The 5,580-nt window shown below is 37.9% G+C and overlaps 1 non-coding gene across 1 annotated transcript; it reads left to right on the top strand.

Annotated features, from left to right (window-relative positions):
* Positions 1-806: 806 nt before the first annotated feature.
* LOC112815212 (small nucleolar RNA U13) lies at positions 807-910 on the top strand. The gene has a single exon (XR_003205950.1). It is a non-coding gene; the product is annotated as a small nucleolar RNA U13 (small nucleolar RNA).
* The last annotated feature ends 4,670 nt before the right edge of the window (positions 911-5,580 follow it).

Below are 5,580 nucleotides of genomic sequence, written 5' to 3' on the forward strand. Positions count from 1 at the left end.
GAAAAAGTAGAAAAAAAGAAAGTATGGTGGTTCTTTAAATTGCTTATACTGCGTTGTTCAGTCTGTTGTTGACAGGCAGAAAGTTCTTTCTTCACTTAGCACTGATGAGAGCAGAATCCTCTTAACAGTTTTACCTCTATGGTAATTGGAAGTGTATTTGAAAAACTAGCTATATGCCTCTATACACTTCCAACCTTGTTTCTTTCCTGACTCTTGTTCTTCCAATGCTGGTCACGTTATGACCTCAGGCCCTGCAGCTTTGTAGCAGGACCCCGGGGGAGCTGGCACAGTCTGAGCCTGGATGACTAAGAATAGCCTAATTTTCCACTAACGTCACTGCCATCACATAATGTAAATCCAAAATAAATGTATGGCCAACACAAATTCCTCTGAGATACCTAACATTCTTGGAGCCATACGAATAACCATCAGACAACAAGAAGGGAAGCATGTCAGAGGAGAAAGCAGATGGTCCCAGACAGTGTTCCTAACAGGGTGTAGAGTAAAATATCTTATATTTGCAAATTTTACCAAAATTATCCACTTTATGAAGCCAGGATTCGGGGCCCTCCCAGAAGAGGCCTGTGCAAGTGAGGGGCCCTGCAGGTTGAACTTCGTCAAGTTCATGGTCAGTCTGCCTCTGCCCAAGTGCTACTGCAGACCTGGGTAAAGACCTAAGGCCCACTTAAGCCTTCGGGAAGAGCTGGGTAAAACCAGCTCTGCAGAGGCTTGGAATTCAGCTTTCTAGTGATTGTGCAGGTGTCAAATTTAGAAAATCTAGAGACTAAATATTTAGCATATCACTGATCATTTTGTTGTTCCTGAGTGTGATGATAGGGTGTTCACGCCATTGTGTGACTTGTGTCTTCCTGAAACCTTGTTATGACCTCGGCACATTACTAGTATGATGTGGAAAAAAAAATGTGTAGCATATCCACTTTAATATCAATACTCTAAGCAGAACGTTTTCTCGTGAAACAATTCAAGTGGAAATAGCCAGGGAAGAAATTCTCTGTTGCCAGTCCCAACTGCTATCTGTATGTGTAGACTTGTAACAGGTGCAACACCCAGACTTTAACTTTGTTAATATCAAAGCCCGTGAGTGTGGACCTGCTATTTTCCAATGTGGTCTCTAGAATATTGACTTTTCTAGGTAGAGGTTACTAAGATAATTTACATATCCATTAAAATAATTGTCTTTTAAAAAATGGATTTGAAAATTCTTAAAATCCCTAATCATTCCCATTTTAATGATTTTTGTCTCAAAATTACTGAGGAAAAGAAACAAAACATGAAAGCAAATGGCTTGTTCCGTAAATTCTTTGTATCTTAACACTGAAATCAAAATAAGGGAGTTGAGCGGAGGCAAGGCATGGCTTCAGTAGTCTCTTCGTTCTTGGTTGGAAGGAAGTTCTCCATGGATAAGAAAGGAAGTGAGGCCAAGAGGTTGTTTGGGGCTTAAGGGCAGAGAAGGGAGCGGCCCCTTGAGGAATCCCAGGGGGAGCTAGTCCTTCTGTTGTTCTCTTGGGGAAGGGGGTGGAAGGGTGGGTTTCGTTCCATTTTACCCTTGAATTCTTCTGAGGTTATCAGACCTGATCCTCAGAGTTTGGACGAGTAAATCTCAGGTTTCATTTTCTCCTGTCTTTCTGAATAACCCTTGGTTCAATTTCTCTTTATTCTCTGTATTCTGATCTGTAATATTCTGCACATGAAATTGTGCTTAGCTTTTCTGGCATCCATCATTACTATCATTTTAGGCAGTGAACGTATTTGTAGGATATTGAAATCACTATAGAAACATAAAGATGGATGGAAATTCAGATGGACACACTCGTGCTTTAGCAAGGTTTGGCTTTAAATGGAACAGATTTTTCTCTTCCTCGTTCTTGAAGCCTCCCCCTCCCCTTGCCTTGTTTTTCTGTAGAATCCTTTGTTCAGGGAACTCAGAATTGATGTGGACATTGTGCTGACTTCAGTGTGTACTCAGTCATGAGACTCGGACGGCCAGTGACTGGGCTAGTCAGACACCACCTTGAAGACGTGATGAACACAACTGGCAGCTCATACCAGATTCCTATCTAAACTGCCCAGGTCCAGGCAGTTGGCCGGTTAGCTCAAGTTGGTTAGAGCATGGTGCTAATAAACTGCCCAGATCCTGTATTTTCCTCTAAAACCCCTCAGCCTTTTGCCCCTGTGGGTCTGCAGGTTTTTTGTTTTGTTTTTAAGATTTTATTTATTTATTTTAGAGAGGGATACAGAGAGAGAGAGAGAGTGAATGAGGGAAGGAGCAGAGGGAGAGGCAGAGAGAATCTGAAGCAGACTCCACCCTGAGCACAGAGCCCCACACGGGGCTAGATCCCATGACCCTGTGATCACGACCTGAGCTGAAATCAAGAGTTGGAAGATCAACTGCCTAAGCCACCCCGGCGCCTTGGGTCTACAGTTTTGAGGGCATTAGCCTGCTGCAGCTTCCTTCGCCTGGCAAAGCGATAAAACTATCGTTCCTCTTTATCCGCAAACTCTGTCTTGATGTTTTATTTCGGCTCCAGAGCCCAGAAATTGGTTTTCAACAACAGGGTATGTTTTTGTAGATAAACAGGCCTCTATATCTGACAAATGGAAACATTTTTACCTAAAAGTTTCTTGTACATCCTTGCCCCAGCCCTCAAGAAGTAGAAGAGTCTTCACAAAATACTGTAGGGCATTAAAATTTTATAGTTGAGGATTACCTCCCAAATTATTTCTATATTTATTTATTTTTGTCATTTTAAAGCAGTTCACATATGCACATTCACTGTCAAGAAATAACAGCAAATACCTTTTCAGCATTAGTGTCTTCTTTTATATAACATATTAAAGCCGTATCTTTTTCTTCACTATAATCCCATTTAAAAAATATATTGTATAACGAATTTTCAGGTGTAATATGAGTATTCCATTATTTAAATTTGGAAACATTTTAATGAATGTCTTGCCTACCCCCAAATCCCAGTTTCTACAAATATTAATGAAGTTCTCTTGAATGTCTAAATAACACACCATGTAAAGTGTTTGTAACACCAACTAAGTAATTATTCAATGTCTAGCTAGCTTGTTAGTGGTATATGTTTGTTCTAAGTGCAATGATAGGAAGTTGAATCAGATACTAATTATGTTTTACTTCTACATTGCATTAACCATGTACTGCAACCTAAATAAAATTGAACAATATTAAGACATGTAAAAAAGGCAAATAACAGTAAAATATAAAAGATCATGATAAGACTGGTTTATCAATTAAAACATAGTCTGCTATAATAGTTTTTTATTTGTTACATTTGCATTCATAGCAAACATTGAAATGATGAGAGTTTAGAGTCAAAATTCTTTACACATTTATAAGCAAAAGAAGAATTATTTCAAATCTAGAACCTTTTCAATATAATACCTCTGTAAGCACTTCTATATATATTATGAATGACTGAGTACAACCTACCTAGTAAATTTAGTCCAGAAATACAAACTATATTTTACATTCTTTACTTTTTATAAGTTATCAGTGAAAGGTAATGCCGCTGACAATTTTCCTTTCTCATTAGAAAACATTGACACGGTCCACACTCTTATTTTTGCATTCTAGAAAACAGTCCTTAAAACTGGAACAATTATATTTTTAAATTTTAAGGAAAAAACTTTTAAGAAATGCATTGCATGTAATTGTTAAAAGAGAGAAACATAGGGAAAAAAATCACTAATACTATAAATTCATATATATGTTATATGTATATGTATTATATGTGTTATATGCAGATATTACCCATATACATGTATTATACATAATGCACATATTATGTGTTTACAGATATATGAAACTCAGGAAATTGGGTCATATTCTCCATTTTTTTCTTATAATCCCAAGTTTTGCAAACATGAGTAGATTTTCTTTTGAAAGGAAATTTAGAATTGGAAAAAATCCCATCAAACCATTTTGTAAAACCTTGGAACATATTTTGTGTAGTGCAACTTTTCTCAAAGATTAGAAGGGAATTAATGTTTCTGTATGCTTTAAAACAATTAGTTCAGAACTTGTTGATTTAAAATTTATTATCATTTCCACTAGTGCGGGACTGAAGCTTGACTCTTTTCAGAAACATTGACTGAAGAATTATTTTTATAAGGAAAGCACACACATAATGTGTTGCAGTTTGATTTAACTTTTCACATCGTATACACACCCATGTAATGAGCGTCCAGATCAAGGAACAAAACCTCACCAGCCTCTGGGCCCTCCCTTGTGCCCCTTGTAGTCAATGCTAGCACCCTAAGGCTAATAGTCATCCTGACTCAATGCTGTGCATTGGGTTAGCCTGGTTTTGAATTTTGCCTAAGAAGAATCCTACAATATGCCTCCTATTGTCTAGATTCTTCCACTAAGGATTCCGTTTGTGAGATTGATCCACATTGTTGAGAATGGTTGCAGATTTTTCATTCTTATTGATGAATAGTATTTCATTGTGTGACTGCATCAAAATCATTCTCTAGTCTCCTATCGATGGACATTTAAGTAGTTTCTAGTTTGAGATTGTTAAGAATAATGCTGCCCTTACCATTTTGTGTATCTTTGTATGATGAATGTATGTACACATTTCTGTGAGGATAGAAACTTAGGAGCCAAAACATAAGTATATATTCAGCTTTAGTAGATAATGTCAAATAGTTTTCCAGAGTGTTTTCCAGGGTGATTGCATCAGTTCCCATGCTTTCCAAGAGTGTATGCGACTCTCTCCTCCTCGTGCACTTGGAACAAACATGTTTACCCATGGTTAACACTGCTTTTTTTTTTTCATTTTATTATTATTGATGGGAAAAACTTGCCTTCTTTTTTTTCCTTTTTTTAAATTTATTAATTTATTTTTTGAGAGAAAGCGAGCACAACAGGGGACGGAGCAGAGGGAGAGAGAGAATCTCAAGCTGGCTTGCACTGAGCGTAGACCCCAAGGTGGGGTTCAATCTCAGGACCTTGAAATCATGACCTGAGCCAAAAACAAGAGTTGGCTGCTTAACTGACTGAGCCACCCAGGCGCCTGCCTTCTTTTTCTGTGAAATATTTTTCTAGGCAAAGTAATACGGGAAGTAATGATTAATCATAGCATGGTTAACACATTTCCTTATACAATTGTGACTGTTTCACCATTTGAAAATGACACATTTTCAGTGCCAAGTGTTGCAGTTAACAAATACTGGTTGTATGTAATACAATTTGCATTCCTTTTCTCCTCTTTTATTCAAAGCACTCAGTGTTCAGATGCATACCTTCTGTGTTCTGCCTTTAGAGTACAGTAAACTAAAAATTTGCATACACATATATTAAATTCTTAATGCATTATCCTATTCAGGGTTCTTTACCTTACAAGCCATAGATCAATACTTACTATCATTTTAAAAAGGTAAGTAAATTTAGGGGCGCCTCGGTGGCTCAGTCAGTTAAGCATCTGCCTTCCGCTCAGGTCATGATCCCGGAGTCCCAGTATCAGGGCTCCCTGCTCAGTGAGAAGTCTGCTTCTCCCTCTCCCTCTACTCCTCCCTTGCTCATGCTCGCTC

Source organism: Callorhinus ursinus, unplaced genomic scaffold (genome assembly GCF_003265705.2).
Source record: "Callorhinus ursinus isolate GAN/ISIS: 27379988/994484 unplaced genomic scaffold, GSC_fseal_2.0 scaffold30, whole genome shotgun sequence".
Taxonomy (NCBI): domain Eukaryota; kingdom Metazoa; phylum Chordata; class Mammalia; order Carnivora; family Otariidae; genus Callorhinus; species Callorhinus ursinus.